Source organism: Ovis aries, chromosome 2, assembly GCF_016772045.2.
Source record: "Ovis aries strain OAR_USU_Benz2616 breed Rambouillet chromosome 2, ARS-UI_Ramb_v3.0, whole genome shotgun sequence".
Taxonomy (NCBI): domain Eukaryota; kingdom Metazoa; phylum Chordata; class Mammalia; order Artiodactyla; family Bovidae; genus Ovis; species Ovis aries.
Window position 1 is genome coordinate 217,825,936 of NC_056055.1, and position 18,373 is coordinate 217,844,308.

Consider the following 18,373-nt stretch of genomic DNA (forward strand, 5'->3'; position numbering starts at 1 on the left):
AACTGCATTTCAGACTCTTTTGTTGACCATGATGGCTACTCCATTTCTTCTGAGAGATACCTGCCCACAGTAGTAGATATAATGGTCATCTGAGTTAAATTCACACATTCCAGTCCATTTTAGTTTGCTGATTCCTAGAATATCAACGTTCACCCTTGCCATCTCTTGTTTGACTACTTCCAGTTTGCCTTGATTCATGGACCTGACATTCCAGGCTCCTATGCAGTATTGCTCTTTACAGCATCAGATCTTGCTTCTATCACAAGTCACATTTAGTAATTACTAAAAGATGCTCTTCTCACCCTCAGAAGAGTCCGAGATGGGATGATCAAGTAGATATGCATCTTATATCACAGTATTTATGCCCTATATATTGTTACATGTTTATCTGTCATTGAATACTAAGCCTTATAAAGGGAAAAGTTTATGACCACATAACTGGCATAAAATAGGTGTTTAATAATTACATGCATAATACATGAATAAATAAATGAATAAAATAATTTTTTAAAATTATCACCATACTTAGTCCTAGCCCAGACATTTTCCTCTTTCAAAATTATCACCCTTAAAACAGTCTCCAGTATTTCACTTTCTTCTTTTTTAAATTTTTAAATTTTATGTTGGAGTATGCTGTTGCTGCTGCTAAGTTGCTTCAGTCATGTCCAACTCTGCGCGACTCCATAGATGGCAGCCCACCAGGCTCCACCATCCCTGGGATTCTCTAGGCAAGAACACTGAAGTGGGTTGCCATTTCCTTCTCCAGTGTTGGAGTATAGTCAGTTCAAAATGTTGTGATAGTTTCAGGTGGACAGCAAAGGGACTCAGCCATACATGTATCCGTTCTCCCCCAAATTCCCCTCCCATCCAGGTTGCCATGTAACATTAAGCAGAATTCCATGTGCTATACAGTAGGTCCTTGTTGGTTATCCATTTTAAATACAACAGTGTAAACATGTTGATTCCAAATTCCCTAACCACCCCTTTCCCCATTCTTCCCTTTAGTATTTCATTTTTAAGTTGATTTCACAATAAATTAAAATATATCAAATGGGCAAGCACATGATAGTCCTAAATTTGCTACAAAAGCCTTATAAGATTCCATTTCTTTCTTTTTCAATGAGAGAATACTTCTGGTAGGGCTTTTTTCTGCATCAGAGAATTTTATCCTGAGCTCCAAGTTTTGTTTTACTTTTGTTTTACTCAACTTGGTATCTTAAACTTTTCAGGTGTTGTGTCTGCTTGAAGTGAAGTCTCTCAGTTGTGTCAGGCTCTTTGTGATCCATGGACTGTAGCCCACCAGGCTTCTCCATCCATGGGATTTTCCAGGCAAGAGTACTGGAGTGGGTTGCCATTTCCTTCTCCAGGAGATCTTCCCGACCCAGGGACTGAACCCAGGTCTCCTGCATTGTAACCAGATGCTTCACAGTCTGAGCCACCAGGGAAGTGTTTGTTTGAAGGCAAGAAAATAGGATATTTTCATTCATTAGCTCCCAGAGGAGCAAACATTGCTGCCTTGAAAGAGTACAGGTTATAGGACTATCATGTAGCAAATTTAAGATGTGCAAAAGAGTGCTAAAAATGACTTTCTATTTTCCCCACCTGCTTTGCTGGTCTTCACTAGGCTTCTCTGCCAAGTATCTCAACTTAGGTTCTGCACATCTTGAATCTACAAGGCATCTCTTAATAACACCTCCATAATTTTTGCCATGACTTTTTTCATAGCTGTGAGAAATAATTTTCTAAGAAGTTTGAGGACATTTTCCACTTTCAATAGCTGGAATTACAATTCCAACTGCAGGAAGAATGAGGACAAATTTGGAGCATGATCCCCTTACACAAAATCACTGATTTGTTTGATAGAAGGGGACGATGAAAAGAGTAGGGAAAACACACACTTTGGAGTTATTTTGGCATTAATTAACCTCACTAACAGTGCCCCAGAGGCAAATGTGGCCAAATCTAAAAGTTTTAGCATATGTTCTAAAATTAAACTTAATTCAAGTTATTTTTATGCCCCATGGGTGTGCGACCAATGTTCTGAATCTAAAGGCTGGCTCAAGGAAAAGAAAGGAGAGATACGGAAAATATCAAACAAGCAAGTTATATATATATTGATACTTAGGAATGGTAGTAAAAACCAAATAAATATTTATTGGGTCAATTCAAACCTTGGCCCATCATTAAAACAAAAATATTTTTAAGCTTTAGGACAAAATAGATTGCTCTTCCCCTTGTTCTCTGCACGTCTTTACTGCTGATTCTCAAGATTATAAGAAAGAGAGACTATGCGTCCAATGCTTCTTGATTAAAACTTAGAGTCAGAAGATCAGTGACCTGATGCAGAGCTACACTATATGAGAAGCCATTCTCTCCCCACGTGCTTAGCACCGCCTTTGTCATTTCCTTCATACACTCCAGCCATGGCCAGAAAAAGCATTTTGAGCCATGACTCTTTAGCCAGATGGAGAAGTCTTTTCTTAGCTTTGTCTTTTTTTCCCTTCTCACTCAATGCTTTCCCTTCCTTTCCTGTTCTTTAATTTCCCTATGCACCTTCTAGAGAAATTTATTTATTAAACTATTAACTAACTTCCTTTGCAGTGCTATACACTGAACTACATGTGAAAATCCTTTAAGAGTTAGGATGATGACTTCAGAGTTCTGGCTGTTACCTCCAAGATAGATTGGAAGCACTTATTAGGCTATATGTACAAGATGTCTGGACAGTGGTATCTATGGACTTGTCTTCCTGGTGTAATAAAAACCTAGATTAATTCTTTTTCATTTCTTTACTTTCATTCTCAAAAGGAGAAATGGTCACTGGTTTTGTTATGTTCTGTTTTAAAGACATGTCAGTGTGCCCAACTTCAAAAAACAAATCTTATGCATCAAAATCTGAACCAAGAAATCATTCCAAATTATTCACAATTCAAAAGGATTAATCTCTTCATGGAAAGATTCTTCACTGGTTTCTTTCAAATAAACAGTAAGCTTTTTAAACAAATTTAAATTATCTAATTATATTTTAAGATTTATGCACAAGTTTTCAGAGCTTCACATTTTATATTATACAACAGATGTATTCTTTTTCCAAGTAGATTGACTATAAATCTCACTATTAGTTTTTTCCATTATACTGTCTACCACTGCATCACTAATTGATATTTCATAGAAATCTCACCCTGTTCAAAATATATGTCTCAGATTATTTAATCACTTACCAATTGTTTCTCATGAGTCACTTATGCAACCAAAGGCTTATGAAACATCCATGATGTTTCAGATCTTTTATCCAGAATGTACCATGGCTAACAACATTTTGTACCTTCCCTGTACTCTGGGCAGCACAGGACTTGCTGAGTCATCCAACCTCAGTAGAAAATTTTAGTATTTATTACTTTTGGTAGAGTAAAAACCCTGCCAGGAATACAATCATATATGAAAGCTTAACATATGGTATGACCAATATATCAAATTGGTGGGGAAAAGATAGACTTCTAACTAAGCAGTATTGGCCTAATTAGATAACTCTTTCAAAGAGAAAAAATGAATCTATTTCTCACATCATAAAATAGGATAAATTCCAAATGTATCCGAAATGTAATCAAATGAAACCATGCAACTGTAAAATGAAAGCTTGAATGAACTGCTATATTCTATGAGAGTACAAAAGTTTTTCATAACCATGACTCAAAATCCAGAAGCAAAAAGAGAAGGGACTAAGAAAATTGATGTAAAAGTTTATAGAAAGAAAAAAAACCTTTACATGTGAAAAGCATTATAAAGAATATAAAAAAGATAAGTTACAAACTAGGAAAAATAAGTACAATGTATATTACAAGTGGTAAATATCCTTAGTATATGAATGGCTTTTAAATTTTGAGAAGAAAAGATGAAGGACCGTATATCCTCAGAAGTGAATAAGAAGCAGTTCATAAGAAGCAAATGTAAGTGGCCTACAAGAAACTCATCATTGCTAATGAGAGAAGTATAATTTCAAACATCATGAGATACCAATTCTCACATACCAGATTGGGAAAATCCCCCAAATTTGACAATACACACTTTTGGCAAGGCTTTGGGAAAATAGACACTTAGGTTTTACTGGTGGGAATGCAGTTAGTTATCTCTCTTAGAGGGAAATTTGCTAATCTCTTCTGGAGGTCCCTTGCTAGATACTGACCCAGCAATCACATTTCTCGTAACCTAACTCAATTTTCGAGCTACAAAAATACAAAAAGGTTCAAGAGGCTATTCACCACAATACAATTTGTAAAGTTAAAGGACTTGGAAGAAACCCAAATGTCTATAAGAGAGGACTGACTGAAGAAACCAACATATAGCCACACAATGGAGCATAAGGCAAATGTAAAAAGGAATGAGAATTATCTCTACACCATTCTAGACTGATCTCCAAATAAATCATAAAGTTAAAAAGGCTGCTGTATAAAGATGTGTATCATTAGGAAGGAGGAGAAAGATATGAATGCCTATAAATACTTGCTCATTTTAAAAAAATACAGTGGAAGAATGAACGTACTTTTTAAAAACATGGTTACCTATGAGAACTTATTTAAAAAGCAAAGACATCACTTGACATCCAGTAGTCATGTACAGATGTGAGAGCTGGACCATAAATAAGACTGAGTGCAGAAAAATTAATGCTTTCAAATTGTGGTGCTGGAGAAAATTCTTGAGAGTCCTTGGACTGGAAGGAGTTCAAACCAGTCAATCCTAAAGGAAATCAACCCTGAACATTCACTGGAAGTAAAATATTCATTGGAGGGCTGGATGCTGAAGCTTTAGCTCCAATAATTTGGCCACCTGTGGTGAAGAGTGGACTCACTGGAAAAGACCCCGATGCTGGGAAAGATTGAAGGAAAAAGGAGAAGGGAGCAGCAGATGATGAGATGGTTAGAGAGTGCTCATTATCTCAATGGGCATGAATCTGCGCAAACTCTGGGAGGTAATGAAGGACAGGGGAGCCTGGCATGCTGTAGTCTATGAGGTCACAAAGAGTCAGACACGACTTAGCCACTGATCAACAACAAATAAGAAATTATATAAAGAGGACAGGGGACAAGACAAGACTTCTTTGAATATACCTTGAAGAGTAAATTTGAGTTTCGCACAATATGGATATTTTACATAGTGTTAGTCACTCAGTCATATCTGACTCTTTGTGATCCCATGGACTATAGCCCACCAGGCTCCTTTGTCCATGGGATTCTTCAGGCAAGAATACTGGAGTAGGTTGCCATTCCCTTCTCCAAGGTATCATCCTGACCCAGGGATCGAATCTGGATCTCCCGTATTACAGGGAGATTCTTTACCATCTGAGCCATCAAGGAAGTCCGACGTATTAGCCACTTAGTCATATCTGATTCATTGTGACCACTTGGGCAAATTATATAACAAAATTAAACATAACAAAATGAAATCCTTAAAAATTGAGAGCAACAATTCAAAGACCATAGAATGTTTGCAGTAGGGCTAAATGTGCATCACTGTAGCCTTTGGAAGGCTTTTTTGGTGTTTATTTTCATTTTTTTGTTTTGTTTTGCCTGCCCTGGGTCTTTGTTGATGAGTATGGACTGTCTCTAGTTGCAGCTCTCTAGCTGTGGTGGGCAGGCTTCTCATTGCAGTAGCATCTCTTGTTGCAGAGCTCAAGCTCTAGAGTGGTGAGCTCAGTAGTTGCAGAGCAAGGGTTTAGTTGCCCCACAGTAAGCTAGATCTTCTTGGATCAGGGATTGAACCTGTGTCCCTTGCATTGGCAGGCAGATTCTTAACCACTGGACCACGAGGGAAGTCCTGATTTTGTTTTTGGTTTTACACTTGTGTATATTCTCTGCAAGTGAGAAGTAGTGGTCTTCCATAACAAAACAGATTTTTGGTTAGCACAAAAGTTTTTTTTTTAATTGAGAGCAAAATTTATCAAGTGAATGAAACTGTGTATCATGTAGGGGTAAAATCACACAGCCAAGGTAATTGAAGCACTGTAAATTGACTATATATCTTTATTAGGACAGACCCTGAGGACCAAAAGAACTGCAAACAAATCTTAAACTGCTTTTAGTGATCAAATCCTTGATTCTAGTGGTAGGTATTATTTTTCTGAGTCTGTTATGTGTGTATTGTGAGAATAAACAAAATAAGTAATTGTGCTGATGTCTTCAAACATCAGGATTCTTGGCAGGAGGGAAAGGAAGTACAAATATAAGCTCTGTGAGTTAATGCCCTGTTGTCCAAAATCACTGCTGATGGTGACTGCAGCTATGAAATTAAAAGACGCTTACTCCTTGGAAGAAAAATTATGACCAACCTAGATAGCATATTCAAAAGCAGAGACATTACTTTGCCAACGAAGGTCCGTCTAGTCAAGGCTATGGTTTTTCCAGTGGTCATGTATGGATGTGAGAGTTGGACTGTGAAGAAAGCTGAGCACTGAAGAATTGATGCTTTTGAACTGTGGTGTCGGAGAAGACTCTTGAGAGTCCCTTGGACTGCAAGGAGATCCAACCAGTCCATTCTAAAGGAAATCAGTCCTGGGTGTTCTTTGGAAGGAATGATGCTGAAGCTGAAACTCCAGTACTTTGGCCGCCTCATGAGAAGAGTTGACTCATTGGCAAAGACCCTATGCTGGGAGGGATTGGGGGCAGGAGGAGAAGGGGACAACAGAGGATGAGATGGCTGGATGGCATCACTGACTCGATGGAGTGAGTTTGAATTCTGGGAGTTGGTGATGGACATGGAGGTCTGGTGTGCTGCAATTCATGGGGTTGCAAAGAGTCGGACATAACTGAGTGACTTAACTGAACTGAACTGAAAGTCCCAGGGACAGAGGAGCCTGGTAGAAGGCCGTCTATGGGGTTGCACAGAGTTAGACACGACTGAAGCGACTTAGCAGCACCAGCAGCAGCAAAGTCCCCACTAAAGGAAGAGAGGCCAGGAAGACTAATCTCAGTCTTTACATCTGTAAGACAGAGTCAGGACTCAAAATGGAAGCTGAAGCCAAGGATATTTAGCCTAGAATTGGAAAGACATCTCTGGTGATTCCTTCAGGTGAATTTTAAATGTTCAATTTGTCTTTCTTGTACACCAGTCCCACAGTGCAGAGAAGAAGGGTGGACTGAATGGACTAACTTAGTACCCTTGATGCGTGATGCTTTGACGTAAGTTGTGTGGTTGATGGGCTACCAAGAGCAACACTCAAGTGTGTGTACGTGTGTGTCTGTTCGACTCTGTGACCCCATGGACTGTAGCCCACCAAGCTTCTCTCTCCGTGGAATTTTCCAGGCAAGGATACTGGAACAGGTTGCCACTTGCTACTCCAGGGATCTTCCCAACCCAGGGATTGAACACGAGTCTCTGTCAGCTGCGTTGGCAGGTGGACTATTCACCACTGCACTACCTAGGAAGCCTGCAACACTCAAGATCAGAGTTTACAGCTGACCCAGAGTCATCCTTAAGCTCAGAGACAATACCAGTCCACTCATTTCTTCAACAAAGACCACACAGCATGGTAGGGACTGAGAAATTCACTATAAAGGAAAAGGCCATAGGACCACTGGGCCTCCTGTGCCACCCTCATTCTGCCAGTTCCTTACCCACCAGAACTACTCTTTCTTGAACAAACGAAAAAACCACCGTGTCATTTCCATGCCCTCAAATCTCCATTTGGAACACTGAGGTTCACAGCACAACCTCCCAGCTACCTCAAAGAACATCAGACCCTTGACAACATGTGACCCAGTGACCTCATACTCTTCTCTGGCCTGAACTAGAGCCAACATCTCTCCTCCACACCTCAGCACCTTTGTGCGTACGGCACGTCCTTCCCCCTTCTCTACTCTGCTTCCCAAACTTTCAAGGCCAGTTTAACTGTTACCTTCTCTGGGCCTCTCCACAGAGTTAGGTTAAGGCTCCTACAGTGTGCACTCACGGTATTATGGTTTATCCCCATGTGTATCATATTTCTTATCATTGCAAATTTAGCTCATTTTTTGCTCTCATGGAAGATAACATTCATCACAACACATATACAGTGTAATAATCTCTTTACTCTGTCACTTTAAGGTAGAAACTAAGGGTAAGTCATCTCTATGTTTCCCTGCCCTGAAAGTTGCTTGGCAAATGAAAAGTATTAATAATTCATTTATGTGGGTTGTGTTGGGTACGGGATTCAGGAGCAGTAGGGAAAAGAAAATAAAACCCAGCAGTTAGATTGGGTAGTTGACTTGCAATTTTAACTTGAAAATTCCAGTAACTGTAAATATATGAAAACTCACAAATAATGACAACACTTGAGTTTACTTTCTCCCACAAACAGAGGGTAGCTTGCGGGGAGGATGAAGTGAAAGGAAGCGGAGAGCAGAACAAGAGGGAGCCACGGAGAGCAGCAGTGGTAGAAAACTGTGGCAGTGCCCTTTGCTGCTTGTCTTCCCCTGTGATCCAGATATGCTGCCAGACAGGCACTGTCCCCAGCCCACCCCCAGCTAGGTGCGCTGTGAGTCAACATGCTGATTACGTCAACCTAAGAAACGTGTATGCAAACGGACAAAGACAGGAAGGAGAACACAGAGGTGAACTTATTCTGTTAGAGCAGTCCAATTATACTTATTTACTTTTTTGTGTGTCCTTTGATGTTGTGATTAAAATAGTGGGTTTTTGACTTGACAATAGATATTCTTTTTTTCACTAAGGAACCACATTTGATAATAGATATTCTTAACAATAGCTCTTAACTGAAAATGGCAAAGCTGCTGATAACACAAATTAGCACCAAGATTTAAGTGATTGATAACGATCTTAGGGGGTTGTTCCTCCCAGAATGTTGCTTACATTGGAATAACAAATCTCTCCTGGTAGGTTTCATGATGAAGCATGAGGATAGGAAAACCACTTTGGGGTAAGTTTCTTTCCAAAAACCTCTTGTAATCTCTAGGGAAATGTTTACTCTCCAGTTTTGTAGGAACATAAAATATAATTTCCCCCCAGTACTCCTGGCAAAAGATGGTAAGCATATTTCAATCAATGGTTACGGTAAATTATTTGCTGAAAACAATATAAAAATGGAAATTTTTTCTTAAAAGGAAATGACTGCAATGTTTTAACTTTGCTAGTAACCTGACCCTTTTGTAAAGAAAGCACATGAGCTGTGAAGTCATAGCTGAATCCAGCAGACATTTAAGCAACAAAGTAGGAATAATTGAACTCTTGCCCAATCTATAATAATTCCTTTCTAGAAAATTCCCTAAATAAAAATAACTAAGTAAACAATCCCATTAATTTTGCAGTTTTCCCATTGTAGGTTCTTCTCTCTCTTCAAAAAAATATTATTATACAATAAAACAGATGTGCATATTTAAAAGTTTAAACCTATCTTCAAAGTTCACTGAAGATTCACTCTTGTTTAACATTCAGTTTTCTACTGTAAGTAAATAATTCAACAGTTTTAAATATTGTTTATAAAGAAGTACCTAAAGGATCTTATTTGACCCCAAAATGTAAACTAAAAAGAAATTCTCTGTCATCTTTTTGCTAAAGGTCATCACTCAAATATCTAACTCACCCACCAAGACACTTGTGCAAAAGCACACATAGAACTAAGCACAACTTTGTAGGGAGACTGAAAGAGGGTTCAGCCCTAAAAATGCCCTCCTGTTCAAACGACTGACCCACCAAATACATCCTACTGTATTTGGACAAAAGATCAGAGAAGTTCCAAAAAGAAAAATAATTATTCCCCACTGATCTCTTAAAAAGCCTAAAAAGCCCGACCGTGGAAAATAACTTGGCTTAAGCTACTGCTTCTCAGGGGTTTCATTCAAGAATCCTTGACAGAAGAAGTGAAAACAAACTCCAGGAGATCCAGACACTAGCCCAGAGTAGTTTACCAAGACTAAAAGTGTCTTGTTTGCTCATGCTTGATTTTTAAGATATGGGGAATTTTGATTTATCCTATAATGTATCTCTTTACTTGTCTGTGTGTGTGTATTAGTCACTCAGTCATGTCTGACTCTTTGTGATCCCATGGACTATAGCCCAACAGGCTCCTCTGTCCATGGGATTCTCCAGGCAAGAATACTGGAGTGGGTTGCCATTTCCTCCTCCAGCAGATCTTCCCGACCCAGGGATGAAACCCAGGCCTCCTGCCCTGCAGGCTGATTCTTTACTGTCTGAGCCACCAGGGAAACCCATCTCTTTACTTGTTTTAATGTAAAAATAAAGTGGGTTCCCTTCCAAAAAAAAAAAAAAATCAAGTTAATTTGAAACTCCAGGAAAGTATGGAATGCATATTCTGTGAATTTTTCCCTACACACAAGCCATATTGGCAGGCCTGAACAGAGGAAAGGCATTAAAGATCCCAGTCGGATAAAATGGAAATGGGTTGTTTTTAAGCCGGTGCCTTTTTGCAGTTGGTTTTTATCAGCCATTAACAACTTGACATGAACTGATTTATGAGACAAACTGGCCAGTCTTCTAACAAGGCCTTGAAGTAATGAAACCCAAAAAGAGCAAGTTTAAACAGTAGAGGTATAAACTGGAAAGCCAGGTAAGAATATTGAACCACCACCTATAGGGTGGTCTAGAAGAAAGGGCAGAGGAGAAATTGAGGCAGTGTGAGAGAAAGCCTGGTGTCTGAAGGGACAGACAGGAAGAGAAGAAAGTTCTCTAAAGAGGGAAGGCGGCCTCCGAGATAAACTTTTCCTACATCTTGGGTTTATCTAATGCACCCCCAACCATATCAGCAGGAATGAAAACATAAACATGGGCTTAAAGCAAAATCAGCTGACTGAATTGGAAAGGAGCTGGAGAAAGTTCCTTCCATGGATTCTCTGGAGCCTGTGAAGAGTGGACAAGAGATAAAAAGAAAGAAACCCCTTCTAGGCCCTAGGCACGCTTTCTCTTCACCCCGCCCCGGCCACCAAACACTGATTTGTAGAGGAAGTCATTTTCTAGGCAGCTAATATGTTCTTCAACAAGTCATAAGAGCTCAGTTTTTAAAACAACAACAAAAAAATCAAACTCTACAATGGTGATTTCTTTTATGAACAAAGAAATACAAAACAGGGTCACCTATATCGAGCAATTATTTCCCAAACAAAGATAAACCTAGATTCCGGAAAAGCACACCAGTCAATTACAGATGGACTAGCCCAAAAGATGAGTAAGAGGCGATGCCTGGAATATACATTACAGAATGCCTCTCAAATATCTGAGAAATGTACATTCCAAAGTACCACAAGGACAAAATAAACAAGAAGGTAATACTTAAAAATGGGAGATTTCCCGGACTTTGTATAAAATAGCATGCTAACTCACTCCAGACCCTCAGGCTACTTCTCCTTCTAGAGATATAAGGAAAGATGATTTTGTTGCCTGCCCTCTCTCTTCTCTCTCCCACTTCTCTTTTAGTATGTTTTCCATATTTAAGGGAAGCCTTTTCTGGAAGAGATAGTACTTCCTGACATTAGAAATAGCAGCTTATTTTGCATTCTTTCTTTTCAAAATTAAATCATCATCTCCTTGAAAGCAAAGGCCACACTTTACTTCTTTTGTCTGTTCCAAGCAATGCTCTGTATGAGAGTCCAACAGTTCCCAGTGGGGTTTGCCATAACACCCAGCATGTCTGGGTGGTTCAGAAGGTGTCACAAAATCCTTAAAACACAGCAAAATTAAAAATTAATAAATACAGTAAGTTCCATATTAACATCAAAAATAATTACCTGCCACAAAGCACTATTTTATAGAAAGATGCAAGATGTTACAGAAATCTAAAAACTCATTAATAAAACTGAGTTTTCCTTCCAAAAAAAAAAAAGGTTTGTCCCATTCCAAAAATTTTGGGGAACCATCACAGTTCAACCTGCTCCACCACAGGCTTCAGCCTGCTTATATGTGCAGGAACCCCAAGGTAGAGCATGTATTTTCATTCAAGGTCCTCTACATTCAACATCAGGCACAGGTTGCCACCCTCCAATTCAGCTTACTCTCACCAGCAACTCAACTGTTCTAGCAAGGACAGCCTACAGCCTGAGCAGTGCCCTCCCCAACACTTTCTTCCCATCCCCTCAAAGGACCTTACAAAAGCTACTCCCAGGCTGTCCTCATCTACCAGAGTTCACAGTCTGCTTGATTCTCCCCCACATCATCTTTCTCTCCCCGATATGCACACACTCACTCAACCATACGTTTTCCTCTTTTCTTTAATTCTTACCCAGTGACCTCAGGAAGAGGAACCAGGCTTTGTAGTGGATCCTGTGATTTCAGGACCGAGAACCAATCTGCCATGGCTGGGGGTGCTAGTGACCCACGGCTGTGTGATTGTTCCTTCGCAGGGACTGTGCTTACAGGGAGAGTCACTGGCTCAAGATCATACCCCCTTCCCTGGGAGTAACCCGTATCCAGCAACTAATCATGGAGAAGGCAATGGCAACCCACTCCAGTACTCTTGCCTGGAGAATCCCATGGACTGAGGAGCCTGGTGGGCTACAGTCCATGGGGTCACTAAGAGTCGGATACGACTGAGCGACTTCACTTTCACTTTTCACTTTCATGCATTGGAGAAGGAAATGGCAACCCACTCCAGTATTCTTGCCTGGAGAATCCCAGGGATGGCGGAGCCTGTTGGGCTGCCGTCTATGGGGTCACACAGAGTCAGACACGACTGGCGGAACTTAGCAGCAGCAGTAGCAGCAGCGACTAATCAAAGACCAGATAAAAATCTCCACCGCTTGCCTAAAGGTAGGACAACTCTGAAGGGTTTGTACCTGGTCCATGGCTCCCAGAGCATCTGCAGAGTCTTTTGTGGCGGCTGCATCTCAGCCCAACATCCTCCTTCCCCAGTCCTGTACCTTCACCACCCACCCCCAACAGGGTCTATCTTAAGCGTGAAAGTGAAAGTCGCTTAGTCATGTCCAACCCTTTGAGACCCCATAGACTATACAGTCCATGGAATTCTCCAGGCCAGAATACTGGAGTGGGTAGCCTTTCCCTTCTCCAGGGGATCTTCCCAACCCAGGGATCAAACCCAGGTCTCCCACAATGTGGGTGGATTCTTTACCAGCTGAGCCACAAGGGAAGCCCAAGAATACTGGGGTGGGTAGCCTATCCTCTCTCCAGTGGATTTTCCCAACCCAGGTATCAAACCGGGGTCTCCTACATTGCAGGTGGATTCTTTACCATCTGAGCTATCAGGGAAGCCCTAAGTATACTACCCAATAATCTTCTTGTACACGAATCTTTATCTCAGACTCAATTCCAGGAAACCCGACCTAGGACACTCTCTCTTTTTCTCTGTATTCCTTCTTTGTGAATAAAAATGAACCCTATGGTGGCTGCTTGCTATGGATATCTAAAGAGAGTTTTAAAATAAAATTATTCTTTAACATATAAAGCCTCTAAACGTCCTGAGAATTTCTTCTCAATAATTCCACAAGTCTCTAACTTCCCTCTCATCCTCATAAGATTAAAAAAATGCCATGATCAAAGCCATGTCATATACATAAGAAACTCTTAATTAATTCAGTTATTTTCTGTTATAATTAATGGATTTGCAAGCACAGTCTTCACTTTTGTATTATAATATTTGATTCTTCTACTGCTTTTCATTACAAATGTATGTTATTTCATCTATTAATTTAATAGATTTCTCCGGGCTGGATTTTTTTTCCTTTCCTCATTACTTTTGATAGAAAACAACTGATTGGAACCCAACCCATCTGTAAGTGGGAGGTCACTATTACATTGAATAGTTGCCTTTGGAAACAGAGGGAAGCTTGACACCATTTCAGGAGCTTGAAACAACCTTCAGGTTTCCTCAGATGAAGCAGGTGTTTTCAGGGGCCTAACTATTTAACAGCAGAAGGGTCCCAGCTGGGCTGTTGCGGTTTGATTGCCTGGCTTCAGGTCATTACTTGGCCCACACCCACACTGACTATCTCAATAGTCTGGCCACTCATAGGGCAACTAGGACGGCCTGGTCACATGTGCAATGATTCTTTCCAACACATGGGGTATGTGAGGTCACCTAATGTATCCATCCAAAACATCTCCTCACCCCCTTTATTTTTAGAGATGAAGTAAGGCTAAACATTTCATTCCATTTTTTTAGTGATTTTTAAACTATTTTATCACCAGCACTGTGTGAGAGCCCAGAACCATAATACATATGAACAAGTCCAGAGCTTATTCATTCATATGAGAACAAAGATTCAAATTAACTTCAGACACACCAGTCAAACTGAAGGCAATGAAGAAATTGGTATATACAAATATGCCAAAAACAAACAGAAGGTAAATTTTCAGTTAATTGTTACAGAATGGGTAATCAAAGCTGCTTTCTTCAAACGTTCAAAGGATGAAGAGCAGAACTAAAGCATCCCATAGGATCAGTCAGTGATATGAAGACCTATTCAGCTGCCGGTGGAGCACCAGTTGAAGAGTGGAGGCCACCCCAGGCAAGAGAGAGACATCCCACGTGGCACCGGGAGGGGCCTGGAACAGTCTTCTGGCTTGAGCCAGAGCTGGGAGGAGGTACTCTCCAGTGGGAGAAAGAGAGTTGCCCCCTCCTGGAGCTAAAGCCTAGAGCCCCAGTCAGCTCACCCTCAGGGGGGACAAACAGAAGACCTGAAAGAATTCTGGTATATAGGATTAAGTCATATTTCAGCACAGGATACCAGAGGGAAAGGTCAGAGTAGAGACAGATCAGAGCAGAGTGGCCCCATGAGGACATGTAGAGAAGCAGTCCACCCAGGGCAGAAGGCAGTGCTCATCTCTCCCTCCAGTCCTTTCCAGTTAATGTATTTATTGCTCTATCCATAGAACAGTGCTTCTCAAGCTTTTTGTTTGTTTGTTTTATTAGCACTCCCATAAGGGAAAGAAATGAAGTTAAATTTAAATTGTCTATAGTGAGAGAAATTAAACACTAAATCATAAGATTTTGTTCGGTAGGATTGAGTTTTGGAGAGCCATAAACCATCTTAACATCTAAGACTTTTTTTCCTCCCCTCCCCTAAGAACCAATTGTTAGCCCCTTGGAGACGATATAACCCTTGATGATGCATATCCCTGACTGATATGTCTCAGGGATAAAAATACTGATGGAGCCACTAAAATATTTAATAGTTTTAGGTTGACTTTAGTAGAATTAACCAAATTTAATTGCCTTGTTTTACAATACAGGACAATGAAATTGCCAAACATCTCTGGAATATTTCACAAAAATCATCTGCTCTGTGTTATTTTGATTCGTCACTGTGGTTTGAAAAGTTCTTCTATATCCATTTGAAACATATGGATTTTCCACTATTTGTAAATAGCATGTATTATTTATATTGTACCATTGAGTCATGTTTCTTTGTGTGCGAAAAGAAATCTGTTTATACTGTCTCTTGAGAGGCATCCGTGAGATAAAGTTTCTGGAGAGGCAAGTGCTAATGTCCCAGCTTTGGTTCAGCTCAGTTGCTCAGTCCTGTCCAGCTCTTTGCGAACTCATGGACTGCAGCACACAGGCCTCCCTGTCTATCACCAGCTCCCAGAGTTTACCCAAATTCATGTCCACTGAGTCAGTGATGCCATCCAACCATCTCATCCTCTGTCATCCCCTTCTCCTCCTGCCCTCAAGCTTTCCCAGCATCAGGGTCTTTTCCAATGAGTCAGTTCTTCACATCAGGTGATCAAAGTATTGGGATTTCAGCTTCAACATCAGTTCCTCCAATGAACACTCAGGACTGATCTCCATTAGGATGGACTGGACTCCTAGGATGGAGTCCAAGGGACTCTCAAGAGTCTTCTCCAACACCACAGTTAAACACAATGTCCCGGCTTAAACACTTTGTATTTCCTATTACATATCACAATCATACATTGACACAGTGATCAAGCTATACAGAAAAATATATTGCTATGAAACTTGTAACTAAGTAAAATCATATAAAGACCTCACTTTTGTCTTTAGCTGAAAGTGGTATTTAAGCTAGAGTTCTAAGCCACCTCAGGGAGTTACTCATTTTTTTTCCCCTTGGGTATCTCCCAAGTATACGTGCAGTATCCATGTTAATAAGCTTTTGTCTGTTTTTCTTTTCTTTTTCTTGTTAGTCTTTTATCATAAAGTTCTTAGCCAAGAACTCAGGGGAGTAGAGGGAAAATTAATTTTCTCCCCTACCCTCATGAGTTCATAGCCAGTTCTGTCCCAAACAAGTGGGCATTAAGTTATTGCTTCCCTCATAGCTCAGTTGGTAAAGATTTCACCTGCAAGAAGACCCCAGTTTGATCCCTGAGTTGGGAAGAGACCCTGGAGAAGGGATAGGCTACTCACTGTAGTATGCTGGCCTGAAGAATTCCATGGACTACAGTCCATGGGGTTGCAAAGAGTCAGACTCGACTGGCTGACTTTCACTTTACTTTCACTTCCTTATATCAGAGCTGATATTCATTTATTCATTCATTCAACATATATTATTTAGGGCCTGCTATGTGCTGGCATACTGTTTTAAGTGGTAGAGATATAAAGATAAGAAATGGCCTTTGTATTTAAATTTTTTTGAAGCTGCAAATTTATCTCTTTGTCTTTGTGTTCAACGTCATTTTGCCAAGTAGTACTTCAATTAACATACTCTGATTAAAAGAAATAAGAGATTTATAAAATACAAGATGCATTTATGCCAAATGAAAGTAAATGAGATTAAGATGCAAAATTTCTCCATAGTTCAAGTGAAGAAATGGTAGAAGCTTTGGGATCACCATACTGCTTCAACTACACAGGCATGCCAAATTCTAAAATCTGCTGCCCATGGCTGTCAAGAACATATTCATACTGGGAACAACAATTTAATTTCAATTAAACTTCATTGCCACATCAGATTAAAGTTGTTAATTTTATTTTCATTGGTTTTAGAGTTTTATTCTTATTTAGTTTGTAAATTTGCTTCAGTTTTATAATTAGAAGCATCATAAGCATCAAGAATTTATACTTAGTTTTATATTTGCACAAATGTAATGTTGTCATTAGATTAATTTACTAATGACACTGAGGAACACTGTCCTCAGGTTCATATACACACTGGAAACTGACTTATGTGAACTGTGGTTGTTTCTAGAGATGGATTTATTTCAGCTTCTACTAATGGAGTTACCCTCTTTTTCAATTGTTTAGTTGATTCCATAGTTGAAAGAAACAGTCCCTTTTTGTTATCTAGAGGCTTAAAGGGACACTTCTGGCCTTCTGTGTGTAGGGATTTGTAATTTCCTTCAAATTTATCAGTAAAAAAAAATGGTCAGTTGAGAGCTGGCAAACATCTGAAAACAATAAAGAGGAAAGGAAAACGCAGTTCTGTCTATTGCCTTAGGGGATGGGGAAAAAGCTGTGCTTTCTGATAACACAGGGAAACTTGCAGAAGATACAGAAGAACAGCTGCGGTCCTCAAAATGGTAACAGCCTTTTCTTATATCATTGAAGGTGATACTGAAATCTGTACCCGGCCATCCTTCTGTTTCCCTATCTTGAAAACACAGGTGAAGAAAGCAATGTTTTGTTCTACATGGTTCCCAAATGCTTGTCCTCAGACCTCCACTGGCCCATGGCAGTTTTCAACAATCTTGGACAATGAGAAAGATAAGGTGGACTAGTATTTACATAAGCATGTTGGTGTAAGGTTACCAACTGTCCTTTCCCAGAAAGAACTGCTCTTTGTTCTAAGATGTGACCTTCTTGCTTTTTTGTGGTTGAAATGTCCTGGGATACATTAGCTACACACATGCTCAAAGTAAGATTTCCCTCCAGATAAGGAATCAGACACATTCACAACTTCCTGGCCTTCTAGAAATACAAAGTAATATGAAAAATGTTATATGTTAATATTTTAAAATATAATAAACAATTAAACACCACTGCTTTCACAAAACTGTACTGAGTAGATGATTATTTCTTTTAATTTTTATTTTCTATTTATTTGGACATATAAAAAATTGTGGTTTATTTTAGTTAAGGATCTTTTATTTTGCTTTTTGAAGTTTTGCTGGTTCATGAAATCTAAAAGTTCAAGAATCACTGTGTAGTGACAAGAGCTTGTGACTTAGAAGTAGGGGTTTTGAATTGAGCTCCACCTGGCTACAGATTTTGGAAAAGTTGCTTAATCTTCCAAAGCTGCAGAACCCTCATATACAAAATAAAGATGATACATCTTTCTTCATTAAGTCATTTGTGAAAATTAATGGAAAAAAACAAAACATCTGCGAGCTCAATAAATAAAAGTTACCATCATTATAAACTATCATCCATGGTTTTTCATACACTTACTGTGGATACAATGATGACGATGTTTAATTGGGAAGAGTCAACATTCTTTAAAATTAGAACACCAGACCATAA

At 39.6% G+C, this 18,373-nt stretch overlaps 1 long non-coding RNA gene across 2 annotated transcripts; it reads left to right on the forward strand.

The window, feature by feature from the left end:
- The first annotated feature begins 635 nt into the window (after window positions 1–635).
- LOC121818553 (uncharacterized) lies at window positions 636–17,906 on the forward strand. Of its 2 annotated transcripts, XR_009599425.1 has the most exons (4): window positions 636–6,099; window positions 8,869–8,908; window positions 14,362–14,538; window positions 15,187–17,906. It is a non-coding gene; the product is annotated as an uncharacterized LOC121818553 (long non-coding RNA). The 2 variants fall into 2 exon arrangements; XR_006058519.2 differs by lacking the exon at window positions 636–6,099 and having other exon boundaries at window positions 6,516–8,908.
- The last annotated feature ends 467 nt before the right edge of the window (window positions 17,907–18,373 follow it).